The sequence below is a fragment of the Trachemys scripta genome, chromosome 2, assembly GCF_013100865.1.
Source record: "Trachemys scripta elegans isolate TJP31775 chromosome 2, CAS_Tse_1.0, whole genome shotgun sequence".
Classification (NCBI taxonomy): Eukaryota; Metazoa; Chordata; order Testudines; family Emydidae; genus Trachemys; species Trachemys scripta.
Genome location: NC_048299.1, coordinates 189,329,681 through 189,355,138, shown reverse-complemented (window position 1 = coordinate 189,355,138; position 25,458 = coordinate 189,329,681).

Below are 25,458 nucleotides of genomic sequence, written 5' to 3'. Positions count from 1 at the left end.
TGGTGATCCCCTGCTCATGCTTAGAAGTCTTACTCTCTTCCAGAAGTCCCAAGCAGCATATAGATAACCATTTCTTCTTGACAGGGATTTTTATTCTCTCTCCTCTTCTTCCCCCCCCCCCCAAGCTCAAGTTGATGGGATGCATATTTGTGCACATTTCCTCTTCATGGTTGTGGGGGGAGCAATCAACAAAGTCTATGGGCTTTCTTATGTTGGAGAGGAGATGACACTTGTGACCAACTAGTATTTCACACTCGGTAATGCTGCTTTCCTGACTGAGGGTTTATAGTTTGAGAGCAAACACTTAAATATTTTCTTAACATTGGGTACAGCTATTCTAAGTAAGATTAATACATGCAGCATCCTACAAGTATTTCATAAAGTCTAAACACAGTCTTAGAATTCTAATATCTATTTTAACAGCACAGTTGGCATAAGAGGATAATGGGTCATCCATCACAGGGAGTGCAGATGGGGATGATGGAGGAGGTGAACAAGGCAGGTGGGCTCCTCAAACACAACAAACCAAATTGCTTGTTAAGGATACTGGGTGCTACAGTAAACTAGAATTACCATGAGAGGCATGCAAAGCACTGTTCTCATATTACCACATTACTCTTCTCCTAAATTAGAAACCCTTATTTTCTCTCTCAGCCTTCGATTCAACCTTCTAATATTTCCCTACTCCAAATTTATATCAGAATAAATTAGAGCAGAAACTGGCTTTACATTATGGCACACAGATTACCTTCCTTTATTGGAATGAGACCATTGTGTGGTTTCCTTAGCCAACATCTGTCTCCAACACCCCTGCCTTCTCCAGAGATTTAGCTGATAAATCACTAGCTGACTACTTTAAACACATAATAAAAGTTATAGGTTTGTTACCATTGTTATAACCCTTAGGAACTTGAGAACCTTATTCTAGTGCCAGGCTCTATCAGCTATCTCTAAATTTCCAGATCATAAATAAAAGTGAGTTTACAAAGATTTACAGTAAGACTCACAAACTGGCAGAGTGGAGCTACAGTTATCTAGATTTATTTTTTGTCTGCAAATTTTAGAGGCACGGAAACCCTGCCATTTCCTGACTTTCAAGTTTTATGCTTTTGCATAAAATTAAGGTATCAGACTTTATATATATGACCTGTACATTTTTTTTGCAAACTGAAATGTGTGTGTATATCTACTAGGGCTGTCAAGCGATTAAAAAAATTAATCCTGATTAATCTCATGATTAAACAATAATAGACTACTATTTATTTAAATATTTTTGGATGTTGTCTACATTTTCAAATATATTGATTTAAATTACAATGCAGAATACAAAGTGTACAGTGCTCACTCACTTTATATTTTATTATAAATATTTGCACTGAAAAACAAAAGAAATACAAGTACTGTAGTGCAATCTCTTTATCATGAAAGTTAAGTTTACAAATGTAGAATTATGTACAAAAAAAACCTGCATTCAAAAACAAAACAATCTAAAATTTTAGAGCCTACAAGTCCCCTCAGTCCTACTTCAGCCAATTGCTCAGACAAACAAGTTTGGTTACAATTTGCAGGAGATAATGCTGCCTGGTTCTTATTTATAATGTCACCTGAAAGTGAGAACAGGCCTTTGCATGGCACTTTTGTAGCCAGCAAGGTATTTATGTGCCAGATATAACATTTGTATGTTCGGCCAGCATTCCAGAGGACATGCTTCCCTACCGATGATGGTCATTTAAAAAAAAAATAATAATAATGTGTTAATGAAATTTGTGACACAACTCCTTGGGGGAGAATTGTATGTCTCCTGCTCTGTTTTACCTGCATTCTGCCATATATTTCATATTATAGCAGTCTTGGATGATGACACAGCACATGTTCATTTTAAGAAAACTTTCACAGCAGATTTGACAAAACACAAAGAAGGTACCAATGTGATTTCTAAAAATAGCTACAGCACTTTACCGAAGGTTTAAGGATCTGAAGTGCTGTCCAAAATCTGAGAGGGATGAGGTATGGAGCATGCCTTTGGAAGTCTTAAAAGAGCAACACTCCGATGCAAAAACTACAGAACCCGAACCACCAAAAAAAAACCCCAACCTTCTACTGGTGGCATCTGACTCAGATGATGAAAATGAACATGCATCTGTCCGCTCTGCTTTGGATCATTATTGAGCAGAATCCATCCTCAGCATGGAAGCATGTCCTCTGGAATGGTGGTTGAAGCATGAAGGGACATATGAATCTTTAGGGCATCTGGCATGTAAATATCTTGTGATGCCAGCTACAACAGTGCCATGCGAACACCTGGTCTCACTTTCAGGTGACATTGTAAATAAGAACCGGGCAGCATTATCTCCGGCAAATTGTAACCAAACTTGTCTGTCTGAGCGATTGGCTGAAGCAGGACTCAGGGGACTTGTAGGCTCTAAAGTTCTACATTGCATTCAAAAAACAAAAACAATTATGTTACCAAAATATCTACATTTGTAAGTTCAACTTTCATGATAGAGATTGCACTACAATACGTTCTTTTGTTTATCATTTTTACAGTGCAAATATTTGTAATATAAAGTGAGCGAGGACTGTAAACTTTGTATTCTGTATTGTAATAGAAATCAATACATTTGAAAATGTAGAAAAACATCCCAAAATACATTTTATTTGGTATTCTATTTTTTAACAGTGACTACTCGATATCCATTTTTGAGTTAATCATGTGAGTTAACTGCGATTAATAAACAGCTCTAATATCTACTTTACGGTATGTCTACACTACGGGATTAATCCGAATTTACAGAATTCGAATTTTGGAAACGGATTGTATAAAGTCGAATGTATGTGGCCACACTAAGCACATTAATTTGGCAGTGTGCGTCCATGTACCAGGGCTAGCGTCGATTTCCGGAGCGTTGCACTGTGGATAGTTATCCCATAGCTATCCCATAGTTCCCACAGTCTCCCCCGCCCATTGGAATTCTGGGTTGGGATCCCAGTGCCTGATGGGGCAAAAAACATTGTCACAGGTGGTTCTGGGTACAACCTTACCCCTCCCTCCATGAAAGCAACAGCAGACAACCATTTTGCGCCTTTTTTTCCTGGGTGAACACTGCAGACTCCATACCACGGCAAGCATGGAGCCCGCTCAGCTCAAGACAGCAGTCATTAACATTGTAAACACCTCGTGCATTCTCATGCAGTTTATGCTGAACCAGGACCAGAAAAACGAGGCGAGGAGGAGGCAGCAACGGCAGTGCAGCGACAAGAGTAATGAGGACATGGACATGGACACAGAATTCTCTCAAACCACTGGCCCCGGTGTTTTGGAGATCATGTTGTTAATGGGGCAGGTTCTATCTGTGGAACGCCGATTCTGGGCCCTGGAAACAAGCACAGACTGGTGGGACCGCATAGTGTTGCAGGTGTGGGACGATTCCCAGTGGCTGCAAAACTTTTGCATCCGTAAGGGCACTTTCATGGAATTTTGTGACTTGCTGTCCCCTGCCCTGAAGCGCCAGAATACCAAGATGAGAGCAGCCCTCACAGTTGAGAAGCAAGTGGCGATAGCCCTGTGGAAGCTTGCAATGCCAGACAGCTACCGTTCAGTCGGGAATCAATTTGGAGTGGGCAAATCTACTGTGTGGGCTGCTGTGATGCAAGTAGCCAAAGCAATCACTGAGCTGCTGCTATGAAAGGCAGTGACTCTGGGAAATGTGCAGGTCATAGTGAATGGCTTTGCTGCAATGGGATTCCCTAACTGTGGTGGGGTGATAGATTGAACCCATATCACTATCTTGGGACTGGAGCACCAGGGTACCCAGTACATAAACTGCAAGGGGTACTTTTTAATGGTGTTGCAAGCACTGGTGGATCACAAGGGACATTTCACGAACATCAATGTGGGCTGGCCGGGAAGGGTTCATGATGCTCGCATCTTCAGGGACACTACTCTGTTTAAATGGCTGCAGCAAGGGACTTACTTCCCGGACCAGAAAATAACTGTTGGGGATGTTGAAATGCCTATAGTTATCCTTGGGGACCCAGCCTACCCCTTAATGCCATGACTCATGAAGCCATACACAGGCAGCCTGGACAGGAGTCAAGAGCTGTTCAACTACAGGCTGAGCAAGTGCAGAATGGTGGTAGAATGTGCATTTGGACATTTAAAAGGTCGCTGGCGATCGTTACTGACTCGGTCAGACCTCAGCCAAACCAATATCCCCATTGTTATTGCTGCTTGCTGTGCGCTCCACAATCCCTGTGAAAGTAAGGGGGAGACCTTTATGGTGGGGTGGGAGGCTGAGGCAAATCGCTTGACTGCTGATTACGCGCAGCCAGACACCAGGGCGATTAGAAGAGCACATCAGGAAGTGCTGCACATCAGAGAAGCTTTGAAAACCTGTTTCATGACTGGCCAGGCTACAGTGTGAAATTTCTGTTTGTTTCTCCTTGATGAAAACCCGCCCCCTTTATTGACTCATTCTCTGTAAGGAACCCACCCTCCTCCTTCGACACAGCTTGCTTTCAAAGGAAATAAAGTCACTATAATTTAAAAATCATTTATTGTTTCTTTATTAATTGATTATAAAAAGAGGGAGAGAACCCGGGTGGGGTTTGGGAGGAGGATTGGCAGGAAGGAAAAGGCCACTAAAAAAAGGTTTAAAAAAAATGACAGCCTTTTGCTTGGGCTGTCCACTGGGGTGGAATGGGAGGGTGCACGGAGCTTCCCCCCCCCCCCGCGTTCTTACACGTCTGGGTGAGGAGGCTATGGAACATGGGGAGGGGGGGTTATTCAGAGGCTGTAGCGCCAGTCTGTGATCCTGCTGCTGTTCCTGAAGCTCCACCAGACACCGGAGCATGTCTGTTTGCTCACGCAGCAGCCCCAGCGTTGGATCCTGCCTCCTCTGATCTTCCTGCTGCCACTTCTCATCTCGAGCGTTCCTCCTGTCCTCACGTTGGTCCCTCCTGTCCTCATGTTCACTGGCATCTTTCCTATACTTTGAAACCATGTCCTTCCACTCATTCAGATGAGCTCTTTCACTGCGGGTGGATTCCATGATTTCCGTGAACATCTCGTTTCGCGTCCTCTTTTTCCGATGCCTTCTCCGAGAGATCCTTCGGGACAGAGGATGGAGGCTTGGAAAAAATTGCAGCTGCTGGAGGGAGGGAAAAAAGGGGAGAATTTTTTAAAAAGATACATTTTACAGAACAATGCTTATACTCTTTCACAAACACTATTCACATTACATAGCACATGTGATTTTTCTGTGCAAGGTCGCATTTTGCCTCATAATATTGAGTGCCTGTGGCTTTGCTGCTAGAGATCACAGACTCAGGTCCAGGCAACAGAATTCAGCTAGCATGCAGCCATGGTAAGCCATTGTCTTTCAGCTTCTGCGCCCTCCTTTCCCACATACCAAGCAAAGTCTGTTGAGTGCTGCGGTTTTCCTGTTAACCTTCAGAGCAGAAAACAAACTAACTCCCCCCCCGCCTTCCAATTCTCTGGATGACTGCTTTATCCCTCCCCCCACCGCATGGCTGGTATCAGGGAAGATCCCTGCTAGCCAAACGCGAAAAGCTCAGGGCCAACTCTCCTCCCTCCCCCCTCTCCGCTCCCCAGCACTTGGCTAACTGCAGGGAATTATTTCTTTTCAGCCACAGGCAAACAGCCCAGTAGGAATGGCCACCTCTGTCCCCTTAATTAAATTCCCATATTTCAACCAGGTTATCATGAGCGATATCACTCTCCTGAGGATTACACAGTGAGATAAAGAACGGATGTTGCTTGAATGCCAGCAAACACTGGGACCATACGCTGCTAGGCTTTGTCATGCAATGATACCAGATTACTTGCTACTAGCATGGCGTGGTCAAGTGTCCTACCATGGAGGACGGAATAAGGCTGCACTGCCCAGAAACCTTGTGGAAAGGCTTTTGGAGTACCTCCAGGAGAGCTTCATGGAGATGTCCCTGGAGGATTTCCGCTCCATCCCCAGACACGTTAACAGACTTTTCCAGTAGCTGTACTGGCCGCGAATGCATCCCAAGTCCTCAGGGCAAAGTAATCATTAAAAAACGCTTGCTTTTAAAACAAGTTTTATATTTTAAAAGGTAAACTCACCTGAGGTCCCTTCCATGGGGTCATGGTCTTGGGTACTGGCTTGGGAGGGTACTTCAGTCAGGCTGAGAAAAAGATCCTGGCTGTTGGGGAGAACGGAGTGCTGTGTGCTCTCTGCAAGCTCCTCCTCCTCTTCCCCGTCCGCAGAATCCTCAGATGTGGCTGATGAGATTACCCCCGCCTCGGAATCCACGGTCAGAGGTGGGGTAGTGGTGGCGGCCCCCCTTAGAATTGCATGCAGCTCAGTGTAGAAGCGGCATGTCCACAGCTCTGACCCGGAGCGACTGTTTGCCTCCTTTGCTTTTTGATAGGCTTGTCTGAGCTCCTGGACTTTCACATGGCACTGATCTGAATCCCTATTGTGGCCTCTCTCCATCATGCCCTTGGAGATTTTTTTTTCAAAAGTTTTGGCATTTAGTCTTTTCAAACTAAGTTCTGCTAGCACTGAATCCTCTTCCCCATATAGCAATCAGATCCAGTACCTCCCATACGGTCCATGCTGGTGCTCTTTTTCGATTATCGGCCTGTATGGTTATCTGTGCTGATGAGCTCTCTGTGGTCACCTGTGCTCTCCATGCTGGGCAAACAGGAAATAAAATTCAAATGTTCGCGGGGCTTTTCCTGTCGACCTGGCCAGTGCATCAGAGTTCAGATTGCTGTCCAGAGCGGTCACAATGGTGCACTGTGGGATAGCTCCCAGAGGTCAATACCATCGAATTGTGGCCACACTAACCCTAATTCGAAATGGCAATATCTATTTCGGCGCTACTCCGCTCGTTGGGGAGGAGTACAGAAATCGATTTTTAAGAGCCCTTTATTTCAAAAGAAATGGCTTCGTTGTGTGGACAGGTGCAGGGTTAATTCAATTTAACGCTGCTAAATTCGAATTAAACTCAGTGTAGACCAGGCCTTAGAAGCAAAAATACTTAAGCAGTTGAATAGAGAGTAGTGGGGGGGGGAAACAACCATCTGTTTCCAGTTATAAAAGAGAGCGCCTGCTTTTTTCACAATGATGGAAGGCATTTATTTTTAAAAAATATTGTGACCATTCCGTTATGATCACCTTCAGCTGCAGAAATAAAAAGAAATCTCCATCGAGTGGCACAAGCAGAAAAATGATTTGTTTAGGTTTCTCAGGTAGGTCATTTGAGATGGAATTGCTTTATGGAAGTGCAGACATAATACTGTCTTAACAGAAAGAAGTAGCCTTTGGTTAGGATTTTTAATTTATTTCTTATAATAAGTCCACAATAAGTTCAACAAGGAAAGGTATAAGTATAAAGCAAGCTTCCTTCATCAACTCACCTGTTTGGAGCGATATGGAGCACTAATTGACCTGCAGTACTAGTTAGGGCAAAACACATGGTTTGACTATTACAGGACTGGGAAATGTAACTATAATTAATTATTTACTATTGCTGGTAGCACATACAGTGTTCAGGTTGCCTTCTAAACAGAGATGGCCCATCACTGCCCCAAGGAGATCACACTCTAAAGCACTGGGGTGCTTGCTCTCCTATGCTAAGTGATTTTTACTGAAACCCATCACAATATTACACACACTTTTTCTTGAAAAGCAGCATACAACAGGAACAGCATGAACATCTGCATCTTGTGGACCTTTGCAAACTCCTCTTTCAGGCCTTTGAAATAACTAATACTTAATGTTTGTAAACTTGGAACAATTTTACATGCAATGCTGTTGTGAAGTAGGTAAGTATCATTATGCCCATTTTACAGGTAAGGAGATTTAGGTAAAGAGAGGCCAAGATTTTCAAAAGTGACTAGTGATTTTCAATGACCAACTTGAGCCACCTTAAAGAGGCTGGATTTTCAGAAAGTCCTGAAAATCAGACCCCTTTAAGGAGTCTCAAGTTGTATACCAAAAATCACAAGTTGCTTTTGAAATTTCTGGCCTAAGTCAGTTGCCCAAGGCCCCAGTGGGAGTTGGTGTTAGAGCTGGGTTTAGAATTTCAGAGTACATGGCTTTCAATTCTGTGGTCAGACCAGCCTTCTCTTCCTCTGCAGGAAACTCTTCCAAGTAAGGACAGCAGAATTCAGCTGAAAGCTTGTAAACCGTGCACAATAGTAAAGTTTTAAGATAGAAGTCTGGTGTAGTGGCCTGTATGCATAACAGCTGAAGTCAATATACATTTTGTCTGAGTAAGGACTGCAGAAATGTATCCATTTATTACATTGTAAATATCTAACTTTCACAGAAGGAAGGGAATTGGGTAGACAATTATGAAGTAATAAATGCTTCAAATCTTTCAAGCATGCTTTCAGAGTAGTGTTATGTATGCCAATGCACATCAGGCTTTTGGGAGGACATAGCAGCACTTTTTAATAGTTAGTATAATCAGTGTTGAATATATTGATCAAATGGAGTCATGAAAGATTTTCCCTCGTTGCTGGGAAAGGGGCAGTTTTTTCATGTTTGTAAATTTAGGAATAAGTCATTATACAGAGGGTATGATTCACACAAGGATTTAGGTGCCAACTCCCATTAACTTCAATGGGAGTTAGGCACCTAAATACCTTTGAATCCCACCCACAATGACTGCATGAAGTCAGGTGGAAAGTTCTGCCACTGGAAAAAATAAGAGGACACCACAGCTACAGGGTTACGAAGGTCAAGCTTAATTTTTAAAAAAATCTCTTTAAATTTCTTTGAACTAACAATGTGCCAAATTAACTCGGCCTTAGTGATCAATACTACTACTTAAAAAAAAAAAAACTGATTGGGAAAAGATGATGTTTCAGCTTTTTTGTATGACAGCATAGTGCCATCCAGAGGCCAGACAAGCTTATCAGTGTTTTGTTTGCTAGGGATGTTGTAGATCCCAGTCCTTGTATTCTGTATAAAGTAGTGTTTGGGCTATATTTTCCTCAGTGGAACTACACATTTCTTGCGCTACAGGTGGTACAGTAATTTGAAATCCAATTAAATATTTATCTATAATGAGAATTTTCTCAAATGTGATTCTTAGCACTTACATAAATCTTTATAGTTTCAAAACTGCACAATCTTTACCCTATGGGTAACTAGCATTAAGACATGTTTAGACATGGGAATATTGAGGTAAAGTGACTGGCCTAATGTCACAAAGCAGGTCATTGGTGGAACTGAAATTAGAAAGCGGGTGGTCCCAAGCTCCTGCCTCGTGCTCAGACTCCCTGCCTTTCATCTGTGGGCCCCTTGTTTAGATGCTGCATCTTACAATAGTTAGTTTCCTCTACTCTCTATTCTACCCTGTGCTCATGGTAATTTACAATCGGTGACTGTGATACCTCAGAGGAGAATTCCTGTAGCAAACCTTCACCAGCCCACATCTCTAGCACGAAAATTTAAACTTTCTTTTTCCCCTCTTCTCTTGAGAGAGAATCACTATGAGCTGCTCAGCCAGTACTTTGGAGCCAACCCATCATTTTATAATGATTCGGTGGCCCCAATTTTCCAATGTGGATATCTAAATTGGACATCCAGATCTTGGATGTGGACAATAACAGTGACACTTAATTGCTTAAAATGGGGCAATTATACATGTAATACCCAATTGAACTGTACTAATATCCTGTTTGAACATCCTAGTTTGGTGCTGATGTTTGAAACCAAGGCTCTTTTTCTCAAATCTACGTCTCTCGTAGTTGGAATATTTGTTCCATGAGGTATATTTGCATCTCTACTTTGTCTAAAATACTGTATTTTATCTTTCTTGCCTTCCTATCTAAAGATAATATCCTTTCTGCCACATACATCTCTCCTCACCACTGGCAAGCAAGCCATAAATGTGATGGCAATACCACTTCTCCAATGTGAGTATAGCAAGACTGAAAAGAATTGAAGCAGGTTGACTCCACAATCTCCTGTCTAATGCTGTGCAGTAATTCTACATGGGATCTGTCAAGGCTGTATCCCCACTTTGAACTTTAGGGTACAAATGTAGGAGCCTGCATGAAAACTTCTAAGCTTAACTACCAGCTTAGCTCTGGTCCCGCTGCCACCATTCCCTCCCTGGGAAGCCTTGAGAAACCTTTCACCAATTCCCTGGTAAATACAGATCCAAACCCCTTGGATCTTAAAACAAGGAGAAATTAACCATTCCCCCTCCTTCCTCCCACCAACTCCTGGTGAATACAGATCCAACCCCCTTGGATCTAAAACATTGAAAAATCAATCAGGTTCTTAAAAAAGAAGGCTTTTAATTAAAGAAAAAGGTAAAAATCATCTCTGTAAAATCAGTATGGAAATTAACCTTACAGGGTAATCAAACTTAAAGAGCTCAGAGGACTCCCCTCTAGTCTTAGGTTCAAAGTACAGCAAACAAAGATAAACACTCTAGTAAAAGGTACATTTACAAGTTGAGAAAACAAAGGAAAACTAACACGCCTTGCCTGGCTATTTACTTACAAGTTTGAAATAGGAGAGACTTGTTTAGAAAGAGGTGGAGAACCTGGATTGATGTCTGGTCCCTCTCAGTCCCGAGAGCAAACTCACTACCAAACAAAGAACACAAACAAAAGCCTTCCCTCCCCCCCCCCCCCCCCGCCAAGATTTGAAAGTATCTTGTCCCTTTATTGGTCCTTTAGGTCAGATGCCAGCCAGGTTACCTGAGCTTCTTAACCCTTTACAGGAAAAAGGATTTTGGAGTCTCTGGCCAGGAGGGATTTTATAGTACTGTACACAGGACAGCTGTTACCCTTCCCTTTATAGTTATGACAGGATCCTTAAGGTGGGGGATTTTATGCATGCATGGGAGGGAGGAAAGCATGACCAGTACTGGCTTGAGCCAAGGCAAAGGGAAAGACTCCCATTCATTTCAATGGGCTTTACAGCCAGACCTGCATCCTTGCACAATACTCAGAACCCCTCTCTAGAGGGAACACAATGCTACCATCACTATTTCTGAGCTCACCATGGAGTACTATTCATGATCTGTGTCATACCTCGAATGTTTTGGAGGAAGGATTTTGTTCTGTTCATTCCCATAAAGTTCTGCTGCACAGAACACTTTTACTTTACTTTTGCTCAGGGGATTACAATTTAACACTGATATTTTTTTTAGAGAATTTATGAATAAAATACTATTCAATTGTTAAACAAATTTATGTTCTTTCCTTTGTGCTTTTTCAAGAAAAAAGAAAAAAAAGACAAAACTAGGAATTCCATCCTTTGAAGCAAGACAATCAGATCTTATCGTTAAGCAACAGTCGTGTCAAATATCCATCAAACCTTCCAAAAGAACTAGAAAATGACTCAAGAGATGAGTCCTTTTCAGAGAATCCAATGAATAGTCAAAATCTGTGACATACGAGGTTTAATAAAGACACAACAGAGAAGCAGCTAGTTTTGCTTGTATATCAGCCTTTGAATAAATATGTAAAACGCCTGCCTTGGTGTTTGGTAAGCCCAATCCTGAATACTAAAAGGATTTTTTTTTTTGCCTTTTTTTTTTTAAGAAAAAGCACAGACCAAGCTTTCCACTGCTCCCAACATTCCAAGTCCTTCCTTTCTTATGTCACACCCACAATTATCAGAATAGACTGGTTGTTTCGGAACAGCGAGAGGAGTGTGCTCCTGCTCTGTTGGCTTGGGGTGGTAGTGGAATAGGAGTGTATGGCCTTGAAAGATCAATAACTATTTCTTTCCCAAAAAAATGCCTGCAAGTCCACTGGGCACTTAAAAAATAATCATGTATGTGGTGGTGGTCCCACAACAATTGTCCCTGGATAGTTGAACTTCTAAGTCTAAAATAACAGCTTGTATCAAACAGCAGTTTTGATGCTGGCATATTAGTCTTGCAATTAAACACTGAGGGCTGTTTTTTCCAAGCCTATCATGTTCATTTATCAATACACCACAATTAGAGGAGGAAAAGGGTAAAGTCTATCTAGACAAGCTTAAAGAAGCCTAATTATACTTTGTCTTGTTCAGCATTATCGTTCAAACATTACTTCCTTTTCATTGTTTGTAATAAAACCATTTTTCAAATTTTACTCCTCTGATGTTTTGGGGAATCTGTCTATGTACAATTCATAAATTCTGGTTGATTTTGTGAAATTGCTGTAGCACTGAATGTCTCAGTGCTATGTGGAATCCAGCATCTGTTGTCAGGGCTGTGTTATGTATCCCAGACCAGGATAATGGATGATCATTAACATCAATGGCTCCCATTCCAATGGGAGCATCTTGGGACAATGAGTTGGCCCCATACTAGGTAAAACCAGTTTTATCCAATTGCTCTACAAGAGGCTGGGGTTTGGAGAGTCAAAAATCACAACATTGAAAAACAAATAGATCAGGTGTTAACACTGCATCTCAAAAACAACAGAGCCTGAGACATTATATGTACCCTCCACATCCCCTAAAGAGACACAGGAAGGCTTGGCAGGAGAAAGGGACAGAGGAATAGGGTGTGTTTGGTTTGGTTTGGTTTTTTTGTAGTGAATGGGTCTCCCTCTCAGAGGACAGACTCCATTTCAGAAGAGAAGCCACATACATAATGAGGGGATCCTGGACTCCTTACAGGAATCTGATCGATACCCAAAGAAAACTCAAGACTGGTGAGAACTGAGGTAGAGAAATGTGTAGAGGTGTTCTATTGTTTTTTCTAGAACTGTGCATTCCTTGTGCTAGTTACAAAGTAACTGTTTTTTTGGAACTATTTGCAAACACCTTTCACCCCGAAGCGGTGAACTGTAAAGCTAGAACATGTACAAAGTGGAATTTTGGGAGAAGGTGAGTATAAGCTACTATGGAGCATGGAGGAGGTTCAGCACTGGGGGCCTAGGGAAGCGGGGCTACAAGGTTATATTTCTGTGAAGTGGAAACAGACAGAGAGCCTGTGCCCAGGAAATGTGGCAGAAAGGTCTAGGAAAGAGATCCGCCAGACCCATGTGCTCTTAAGCTTTTGTTAATCTAAGTAGACTCATCAAACAAGCTATAATCACCCTCTGGAAATGGTTCTGCTTCAGACCGCACCTGCTCTTAAAAGGGACAATATATACCAACACTACATTTGTAAGATACCCTTTGTTCAGGAGTTCTATAATGTAAAACAGCAAAGTTTAACAAATCAGCATCCATTGGGCCTGTTTAGAAGCACAGGCATATACACCATAGCCTACTCAGAAAAATGGAAACTAAGGGTAGAGGGGGATGAAATCCAAACCTAGCAGCCTGGTGTGTGTCCACCTGGAAGAGCTTTAGCAAGGCTGTGATAACTCCTAAAATAAACAATCATTTTATCTACACATGTTGATTTCACTTGTCACCCAGCACAGAAACACATCTTTCTGCAGACTGAAGTAAGCATGCTTACACATAAAGCAATTATTTCTCATCTGGAGCAAGGTAAAAGATCCTGCACTAAGATAAAATGTACTGTAAGAACAATTAAAGGAACACTAACAATTAGAACAAAGAAATTGGGAACTGAAAATAATTTGTGCACAGACATCATTGGGGGGTAAGGGAATGGAAAAGAGGAGTAAAATAAATAATTTTTTTTTGGTCCTCTGAACTACAGCATTCCACTTGATTCACTTCATTTGTAATGCCTATCTAAAGATTGCAATAAACTTGACTGGTGGTGTAAATGTGCTATGTTTCAAACATTTGGCAAGTCATTCCTAAGGAAACTTTTGTATTTGGGGGATGGGAGTGAGGATGGGGGTTGAAGGTTCACATGAGAAAAGGCATTAGCATGTCCAATGCCTCACACCACTCCTATCCACAAAGTTGTGTACCACAAGCTAAGGCTCCTCTGCCCTGCAGTGAGAGGTCAGGAGTGATTAGCAATGTTGGCATATGGTAAATAAACAATAAATAGGGGTTTTGGAACCAGCTTCTGCAGTCCTCACACAGGAAAAGCTCCCTTTGAAGTCAGTGAGATTATGTGCCTCTAGATTGAAGGACCATTCCCTAAGTATTGGCCATAACCCTCAATCCCTTTGCCAATTTTTCTGTTGCACCAGCTCCCCTACAGTTTAACTTCAAAAAAAGGATTGGTTGTGAGCAACAATAAATCATTAGAGGGAAGATCCAATTTGGGTACACTGGCTTGTATAAGCCCCTTTGCTACTCCATTCCACTTCAGCAGAATGCAGGAGTGATTTCAAAGTGCCATTGCTCATTAGGAATGAGTCAGGTACTTGACGTAGCTATGAAGGTATTTATTTGTCCTCATGTTCAAAAGTCAGCATTTGAAAGCAGATGTCACACAGCTTACAATTTACAGAGTTAGTTTCTCTCTCTGGGCTATGGAGCACTGGATTATGGTGAACAATTTTTAGACAGCAGATAGAATCCATTTGTGATTGTCTGTAGAATGTGAGGGTGTATTTTTCTCTATGGTATGTACAATGTCCCTTCCCACTTAGTGGGAGGAGGACAGGGAGCAGGAGCATTGGCTTTGGACCAGCAGAAGAATATTCGTCCAGGGGGTCTTGTGGCATCAGAGGGTGTGCCCTCCCTTGGACAAGGGCTGCCTCCTTTTCCCCATCTATATCCATGGGCAGAGGAGGATGTAGTCTTCACCTCCCTGGCCACTCTCTGGCCAGTTCAGGGGGGTAAGGGTGCCAACTCCAGCAAACTCCTTCTCCTTTCTAAAGGAAGATACAAATCATTATCCCTACTCTATAGATGGACAGAGCTGTGTGTTGACTTGCCACAGATAACAAACCGGTCAGTGGCAGAGTCAAGAATGATACCCTGCCTCCTAGGCCAGTGCCCTATATACTGGATCAGAAACTAAAGCTGCAGCCTCTAAGTCTCATGTGTTTATGGCGGATGAGGCTGGAATAATAGCCAATGTACCTTAGCTAGCATTTTGTTTTAGAAGCATCTGTCAGAGGAACAGCATTAACCTAGAAATCTGATTTATGCTTTTGCAAGATAAAACATTGAAACCAAAAATGGTATGTTCAGGGAGATAAAATGTTTAGACTTGTTGCTGGTGAGTTTCTCATATTAATGAAATAATAATCAAGGAATCTGTTACGTGGTTGGTTAGGCTGTAGCAAATTGGCCAACAGTCATAGGAAGAAAAACTGATTATTGAATATATTACTTTTATGACAAAATGTGTCCAGTCATCTTTTTTCCCCCTTGGATTATATGAACTGAAGGACTATAGTGTGGAAGCACCAGTGTGTTAAGAATAATTTATAACCTAGTTATACAAGACCAGTTTAATTTAATTAAATCAAAATTAGAATTCAGGATGTTATGGTAGGTTTATAATAGCATTAGTGATTATTAATCTAAATCAAGCATGCAGCTTTTTTTCAAAGGTTGTACTTTAATTACCAAGTTTATACTGCAGTTGTTTTAATAACAGCTTGGGAAACATTTACCCGAATGACAAGGTAACATTAAAGCTAATATTAATAAGTCACTGTCCTTTTTTCAAAATAAAAATATTTTGCTAACATTTATTAGGCTTTATGCTAGCCCATTTTGTACTTGTAATTTATTGTATGGTTGTAAGTGACTCAACCTTGATACTTGGGAAACAGCAAATTAGTGCTTCAAAACAAGTTTTTTCACTCTGGGTGAAATTCATTTCTGTTCAGAGTGCCCACAGAAGGCATATACCCCATTAATTCGCACTTAAAAGTAATTTGAAGGAATTTACTGGGGGATTTAATTGTTGAATATGCCTTGTGCAGAACCTCTACACAGGAATGAAGTTCACCTTCTGTGCTTTGTTTCTCTTTAGTTTACTGCACCATTATTTCCAAGACTCTGCTCCTGAAAAAACTTATTCACATGCTTAACTTTATGCACTGTGAATAGTCCAACTGAAGTAGACTTCAGTGAAATTACTCAGTGTGTGTAAGCTTAAGAACGCGCATAAGCCCTATCATGCAAAGACTTGCGTTCAGGGATGTACAGTACTAACCAGACATGGAACCAAAACATGGTATCTATTAATGTGGCCAGCTCTAGAGATTTTGATATACTAGGGAAATTAGTAGATTTTCCCACCTCTTATTATTACTTAAAATAATCAATAATAGAAGTTAAACAGAATAGAAATGATAACCTACTACCAGTGGCTTAAAGGATATTATTGCTTTTTTCTTTTCTTTTTTTCTTTTTTTTTTTTTTTTTTTTGGCAGGATAGCTATGTGACCCTAGCCACCTCTGTATTCACACCACATCAATGACAAAATATGCCTTCTCAGGTATCATTTGAAAACTAGAAACACATTGGTCATAACACCATTGTGAAATGACAAGGCTGAATGTGGAATTATGGATACTCACTGATATTAAGCTTACAAGTCTGTGACTAAAAGGTGTTTAAACTGGGCATGTTAGGGAGAGTTGCTAAATAGCTTCTTTCTTGGGTCTGGAGAAAACCTAACACCTCAAACCAGGTGTAGACAAATTCAATGGACTATATATTTATACCTGGAGGTTTCAGGAAGAGATCATTTACTTTGTAAAAACTACTGGCTGTGGAGGAGGAGAAGACAGAATGGCATCCACACTCAGCAGAGAAAATTAACTTTGTCTGGGGATATATTTCAGAAGAATACATTTCAAAGGTTTACTGGATTATAAGCAAAAGGGAAGCAGACCCCTAAATTCATCTTCACCTAAAAAGATGAGGAAAATCAGTGCATTGGAATCTGTGAGGATCCTGGCTAGTCACTCACTGCTGGAAAAGGAAGATTGGTGAGGAAACTACCTTGAAAAAAGACTGTAGCTTGTTGAGTTCGGTCTTAGCCATTGGAAAACATATTTTTACTTTTGTTTATTTGTAACCATTTCTATCTGTATTCCTTCTGTTTAATACCACTTAACCTTAGTCCATTTGTTGTTACACTCATTTTATTTGAACTATAAACCAACTTGGTGCTGTGTTTGAAGGGAAGGATGTGTTTACCCCAGTCAAGTTAGTAAGCTGTAATGTAACTGATTCTTTAAAAAGAGCAGCAAACTTAGAATCTTCTATGAATGTAGTAGGGCCTGTGCATTGCAGAGAAACATCTCTGAGGGGCTTAGTGGCTGGAGCTCACTGATTGGTGCCTGCTAGGCAAGATTTGAGCCTGGAGAACCTTGAGGAGTTTGCTAGTCAGGAAGTCAGGCTGGTGTGGCAGCATTGTGTGACACACAATCTAGTCTCCAGCACAGCTCATTCCTGCTGAGGCAGAGAAATAACACCATGGCTCACAATTCTGGGATCCCTCCCCTGCAGAATGTTACAAGCCATCAATATTAGACTTAAATATCAATCCTAATAAAAGTATTTAAATCAAGATACAGGTTATACATATGCCATTGTATATGTATATTGTATTTGTTTGTGTAGGGCAGTGTGGTGCAAGGGAAAGGGAGCTCTCCGGGGAGTCAGGAGACCTGGCTGCTATCCTTGGCTCAGCTGCTCACTTTGTGTAATTGTGTACCTCTAAATGCCTAAGAGTCAGATTTTTTTAAGGAATTTAGATGTCTAGTGGGATTTTCAAAAACATCTAGGCACTTACACCCATTGATTTTAGTGGATCTTAAGGAACCTAGATGTCTTTGGCCCCGTCTACATTACACAGTTGTGTTGGCAAAAGGCAGCTTTTGTCGACAAAACAGTGGAGGTGTGCACACTACAATGCTTCTCCTGCTTTGCTGACAAAATAAACCACCTCAACGAGAGGCTTAGGTTTTTTTTTTTTTTTTTTTTCCAGCAAAGTTAGATCAACAAAGTGTCAGTGTAGACGCTGTGTTCTTTACGTTGCTATAACTGGCCTGCAGAAGGTATCCCACAATGCCCACCGTGACCTTTCTGCTCACTGTTTTAAACTCCACTTCCCTATATCCAGTTACAGAGGCATGCACCCCTCCCCTTACAAAGCCCCAGGAAGTTTTGAAACCGCTTAGCATGGAGAGCTCACATTGCTACTGCCCAGCTGAGCATGCTGGCTCCCAGCAGCAACACACTCCTGCCTGGACTCAGGGAAGGGGGTGCCTCTCCTTGGTCTGTGGGGAGAGGAGGCTGTGAGAGAACTGAGGGAATCACAGAATCAAAACATTAACATTCATCTGTGTCGGCATGAGTTTCTATGGTGCCTCGTGGGGACTTTACTTTGGGTGCCTGATGCTCCCGTTCTTCTCTATGGGCCAGTCTCCCTGGCTGGATTACATCTCTCATGATGCATCACCATCTCATGACCTTGATGAACTGCCATGGTGCCATAAGAGTCCCATGACCAGGGCATTGTGGGAGATGTACTGTTGCTGAGGAGCCTGGTCCATAAAGGAAAATGGGGGCATGAATCACATCAACTTCAATTCCCAAGATCCATCATAGCAACACATGTCAAACAGAGGAAAGAAAACAGTTCAATTCAGGAATGTCCATGTCTTTTGTTTTGATATGAAAATGTATAGTATAGTCTTCATTTATTTCTGTTTAAGATTTTCTTCTGGCTTCTATTAAATCTCCATGGAATGCTGACATTGACTTTAGTTAGGAGAAAGATTGGGCAACAGAGATGAGTAGCAAAATGGACAACAATTGATTAGCGGATTATATTATACTTTACTACTTTCAGTAAACTGTTTGAAATGAGGAAGGGGACAACATTCCCTTAACACAGGATCTCAGAATTTGCATTCATTCCTGACTGCCTAAACCCTGCTGTGTTACAGCAACTCAATGTGAGCTAGTGGTCAGAACAATAGGCAGGTCTCATGGTCAGAACAGAATCAGAGGGCAAATTGGAGACATGGTCAGGGGACAACCCAATGGTTGGAGTCAAGAGTTCTGAAGAAAGTAGGGACCAGGGCTGGAGTGGGAGCAGGCACAGGCTGAAGGAAGGGCCTGTATAGGAAGCAAGTCTGGCATGGAAATCATTGAGCAGCTGCTGTTGCTACCAGGCTTAAATGGGGATCTGTTGGCCCTTCTGTCCAGTCAGGAAGCACAGTCATTTAGTAAGGGTTTATTGGGCCCAGCTGAGCTCATTGAATTGCTAGGTGACCATACCCAGAGTCAGCTGAGTTCCTGAGGGTTGCAGGCATACAATAATCATGATTCTTGAAATGTTCGCAGTTGTAGTTTATGTACCCTATGTCCTTAATTTATGGATAAATAATTACGTAAGCATTAACCGCACAATTGTACCAGATGTAGGAGGAAATAAATGCAAACAATGCCCATAAATGCAAAGGCAATGTCATGATTACTGGACCAGTAAATGATTATAAATTACAAATTCACCCCTCCAAAAAACCTACGCCACCTTAAAGGGCCTCAAACATGACAAGAAACTTAAGGAAATACTCAGTTAAATGTTAAACATACCATATAACCAACAAAGCATGCCATTAATTAATTCATTAGTTTGTGCTTTCATGACTTAGATTTTGGAGAACCTGGTATTCTTTTTTCACTTTTATTGCTTTTTGTCATCATTTTAATGTAAATTTTTAATGTGATTTTTGCATAAATATAAATAAAATAGGCAAGATGTAACTCATCTCCAAAAAGCAGCTTATTAAGTATTCAAAGACCCATTGTGAGGCAATAAATTATAAGCTGAAGACCTATATTACAGCTAAGTGCGATTTAAAGGGTTCGGTGAAGGTGGTGGTTGTTGTTGTTGAAATTGAAATATATTAACAGCCTATGCCATATTTGTTAATGTACAGTACACACTTCAGTGTGTTCAACTAATAAATATCTTACATTATCTGGCATTATTGTCAGCTGAGTACTCTAAATAGGTAACCTATAAACTAAGCATTATCTTAAAGCAGAAAGGAAACTGGAAATTAACAGATTTTTTAGCAGTAATATAAACACACATGAAATACTACCGGCCCTTTAAAAAGTAAACTTGTATTATACACTTATTCTGCATAGTATCTTGTACATGACTGAAGGGTTAAAATCCATGTGCATGTTATATAACAACCTGGTATATATGGATTGTGCCAGCTCTTTTTCAGACCCGAAGTCCAGAGTTTGGTCTGGAGACCAGAGGCCTAACTAATAGTGATCAGCTAAGAGAAAGCTGGGGTAAACAAAATAACATTGCCTTTACTAAGATCTGCTTGGTCAGTAGAAATGCCAGATGTTGAAGCAATAACTGAATAATTATGTTTCATCCAATGTTTCAAATTGAACAAAGGATCCCTGTTCCTATTGTGTTTCTCCTGAAGGGAAAACAGTCTTCCCACAGATCCAACCTTGAGTTTATGAAATATTGGCACATGTCACTATAATGATATGGCACCCTTCCACCTCCCTTCCAAGGGACCAATGCCCTGCCTTAAGACATAAAGGAGACAATCTCTATTTTCATATGCTTTCACTGTTTCTTTGCTTTATCCCCTAGACATGTACCTGTCGGACAATCAAAGGAGTTACTCCATTCCTATGGACCCCAAATCAGAATTCAACATATATATTTTATACTAATAACATTTTATCAAAGTATTAATCAAATGTTAATTTGCTAACTTGAGACCATGGGCGGAGACATTGTGTAACCTTTTAACCATTGGCTATTGTGCTATCTTGTCTTGCTGCAAAATCTATCCCGGGGTGTGGAACTGCCTACCCCGTCACTTTCCCCCGCCCATGGAAAATCTATATATTTCATTGTAATCAATTAATTGACAGTGTCTCTGAGCCTGATAAGCCAGGTGACACTCCGCCAGCGCTGTGTGTAATAAACCCCTATGCTTTGACCTCTACACGGTGTGGATTTATGTCCTTCAATGACTAACTACTTCACTATATTTTGCCCCTTAGTAATATCCCAAATTGTCAAATTTAGCCAAATATAGACTGTAAATGAACTGTATAGAATAGCAGAGATAGTCACATTCTTAGCTTTTCTTATATTGTAATATCATTCCAAAATTGTCTCTTTGGGTTTACGGTTACAGGAACAATGAAAACAAATGAGCTCTATTGCATGATTATTATTCAGAGGAATATCTAAGGTTTCAGACAGGATTGTACTCAGTGCAGCGGCAGCTACACTACTATTTTTATCATATTAGCTCAATCAGAGCTAGCATGTGTATGTCTACCCCGGCTGAAAATTGTACCTCCAACTCCAGTGGAGACATAAGTCAGGCTATCTCAATCCCATACAAGCCCTTAAGATGTGGTTTGGAGCCAGCTACTATTCCAAGCTGGCCATGTCTTTGCTAAAGAGCAGGAGAAGACAAAAAGAGCTGAACTGAGGGAGAAACTGAGAACTGATATATCGGCATTTCCCGATAATGGTGAGGATAAACTGGCAATGGACCAATTTATTGATGATCATCTGGACATTGATTGACAGATTATGATAATTGAAAGGAAACCATGGACACTTTATAAGGCTGTGGAATTTCCTACAGAATTGGAGTCCTTCCACGCAGCAGGCCACCAGAAAAGAAAGCAGCTGCTAAGAGAGGAAGGGGGAAGCTGTCCACAATTATCCCTACAAATACACATCATTCTTTAATATTCATAATGAAAAGGGGAAATCTGATTTGATTTGGGACATGATGAATGGGGGAAAATGATAAATTCCTTTAGTAAAACTGAAGACATTTGTAATATATATTTTTAAAAGGGGAATCTGTCCAATTTCAAGTTGGTGCTGTGAAAAGTTAGAGCACAGACAGGAATGTTATGATTTTAAGGCAAGACAGGACAGAGCATCACAAGTGCCTACAGAGAGTTCCTCATCCAGTTTGGGAAACATTGTCACCATGGCCAACCAGCGTAACAAAAGAAAAGTCTAGCAACACTTTCATTTATTTATTTATTTTTATTTTACTCACAAAGTATAACCTATTGATGTTTAGGCTTTAAGGACTACTCCTTAAAAATAGTCTATTGTAGGTGAACATAAGGTTATTCAGATTATTGGACAGGAAACAAACAAACATAGTAACTATTGCCAAAGTTAATTAAATTGCAATTGTAAGAGTAAAGAAGTGGAAATGACTGGAGTAGTATTGGTTTTTAAATTACTTAACTTTAGGTATAATAATTATCCATTCATTTGGAGAAACTATTCCATTGCATGGAGACGAATTTACAAAGTAAGTATATGGTTCTGTGCTGCTATAAAATAGCATACCCATTGTCTTAGAAAAGGTTATCTTAAATATTTTGTTCCTTACTAAGAACATAAATCTACCATATGTCAAAATTTAGTGGACAAGGTCCTTCAATGGAGCTATACTAATTTATACCAACTGAAGACCTGGCTCTGTGTGTTTATTTTAACAGATTAGGGAAGATACACTACTGGAGAAAGGCCTCGTATGTTCATCCTTTTTGGAGTACTTTAATGGTATCCCTTCTCGAGAAGATGTAATGGTTCTTTTGGGAATCTGCTCAATTTTGTTGTGCTTTTTTTATTTTTGTCAGTTATGTAGCAGTTTTAATCTGAGAGTTTCAAGGTTAAATAAGGATCAATACCAGATCAGAGCCATGCAAAGTTTTAGTAAGAGACTTCAATATACACCGTAAGTATGTTTTTGTTTTGTTTTCATCCTTTTATTTTCATGATTCTTTTGGTGGTATTGAAACATAATTTATAACATTGGCTAACCTCACTGGTATCAAATAAGGATGCATTCTCTCACCTTTTCTGTTTGGCATTGCCATTTCCTTCATTATAAGACCAAGTATAGATAGATATAACACAGGCATTGCATGGTTCAGCAACAGTATGCTAGAAGATCTGGATCTTGCTGATGACATAGTTCTTCTAATTGACAGCTGAATCAACATGCAAGCCAAGACCAAAAGCCTGTCCAGCATCCCAAAAAAGATGGAGTTAATCAGTTATGAAACAACAAATCTAATGAGAACCCAGTTTACATTAGATAACAAAAGAATATAAGAAGTAAGTCAATTTACTTATCTTGACAAAAATGTGCAAGCCATTGGAGATGACTACAGGGAGATAATGTCAACCTGGCAAGGCAGCAGCTGCATTTACCAGTTTAAACAAGATTTGTCCTTAAATATCCACAATTTAAGTAACAAACTACAAATCTTCAGCTCAAATTTATTTCCCTCTTAATATATGGATGTGGAAACTGGAAATCCACTAAAAATACAGAGAGACATCTAAATGACTTTGAAAGCCAGTGCCTTAGAAACATTAGACATTGAATGGAATTAATTTATAACAATGCTAAGATTTGTCACAGAATTGAACAACCTCTTATCTCTGAAGTTATCCAGAAAAGGAGGAGGAAATATAGATTCATAGATTCTAGGACTGGAAGGGTCATCGAGTCCAGTCCCCTGCCCGCATGGCAGGACCAAATACTGTCTAGACCATCCCTGATAGACATTTATCTAACCTACTCTTAAATATCTCCAGAGATGGAGATTCCAGAACCTCCCTAGGCAATTTATTCCAGTGTTTAACCACCCTGACAGTTAGGAACTTTTTCCTAATGTCCAACCTAGACCTCCCTTGCTGCAGTTTAAGCTCATTGCTTCTTGTTCTATCCTTAGAGGTTAAGGTGAACAAGTTTTCTCCCTCCTCCTTATGACACCCTTTTAGATACCTGAAAACTGCTATCATGTCCCCTCTCAGTCTTCTCTTTTCCAAACTAAACAAACCCAATTCTTTCAGCCTTCCTTCATAGATCATGTTCTCTAGACCTTTAATCATTCTTGTTGCTCTTCTCTGGACCCTTTCCAATTTCTCCACATCTTTCTTGAAATACGGTGCCCAGAACTGGACGCAATACTCCAGCTGAGGCCTAACCAGAGCAGAGTAGAGCTGAAGAATGACTTCTCGTGTCTTGCTCACAACACTCCTGTTAATACATCCCAGAATCATGTTTGCTTTTTTTGCAACAGCATCACACTGTTGACTCATATTTAGCTTGTGGTCCACTATAACCCCTAGATCCCTTTCTGCCATACTCCTTCCTAGACAGTCTCTTCCCATTCTGTATGTGTGAAACTGATTTTTTTCCCTAAGTGGAGCATTTTGCATTTGTCTTTGTTAAACGTCATCCTGTTTAACTCAGACCATTTCTCCAATTTGTCCAGATCATTTTGAATTATGACCCTGTCCTCCAAAGCAGTTGCAATCCCTCCCAGTTTGGTATCATCTGCAAACTTAATAAGCGTACTGTCTATGCCAATATCTAAGTCGTTAATGAAGATATTGAACAGAGCCGGTCCCAAAACAGACCCCTGCAGAACCCCACTCGTTATGCCTTTACAACAGGATTGGGAATCATTAATAACAACTCTGTGAGTATGGTTATCCAGCCAGTTATGCATCCACCTTATAGTAGCCCCATCTAAATTGTATTTGCCTAGTTTATCAATAAGAATATCATGTGAGACCATATCAAATGCCTTACTAAAGTCTAGGTATACCACATCCACAGCTTCTCCCTTATCCACAAGACTTGTTATCCTATCGAAGAAAGCTATCAGATTGGTTTGACATGATTTGTTCTTTACAAATCCATGCTGGCTGTTCCCTATCACCTTACCACCTTCCAAGTGTTTGCAGATGATTTCCTTAATTACTTGCTCCATTATCATATTTGAGACATTTGTTGAGAATGAAGCCAGAGTATCTGCTGTGGGAGGTGTGGCATTGGGCAAGAGGAGGACCATCTAAAAGGGGTCAAACAGAAGAATCCCTCAGTTGAACGCTACTCAGAAAGAGAACTTACAGGACTTAACAACATAGAGGACAGGCAAAGAGTAGCTCATGTCAGATGTCTTGTTCATGCCCTAAGTAATGTCTGACAGCACAGGAAAGATTAAAATTCAGAGCCTTACAGCTCAGTTACCAGTTGTTGAATTGAATTTAGATGAGACATTTATGCTTTCTTGACTAATGTCCACGAAGAACACAGAATAAGCTACCCACATAGGTCATTGTTGTTCCTCCAACAAGGTTTAATGCAAACAGAAGACACCATTTTTGACATGTGAATGAAAAAGAAATGTAAAGTTTTATTGTTTTCTTCAATAAAATGTTGGGATGGGGGTATACAAACCCCACACTGGGTAACAAGGGGTTAAGGAGCTGCTCAGCCAGCCTTGCCCAGATGCATAGACTGGAGGAGGAGATAAAAGGAAGCAGAACAGCTCACTTGGGAGAAAACCAGGGAAGAAAGCAGACCTGCAACTTGCATCTCCTGAGGGAAGCTGCCCAAAGATCCCTCCCTGAAGGAAGGGAAGACCTGTTGTAGATATACTGTGAGAGGGAGTTATTTCCTCCCTCCCCTCCCCCCATATGGACTCAGTTGATTTGTGTTAATTCCCCTTTGTTTCGTTTATGGACTACCTGAGCAGTGGAGAGACTTGGAACTGATCTTGCAGAGGGCCAAGCCAGAG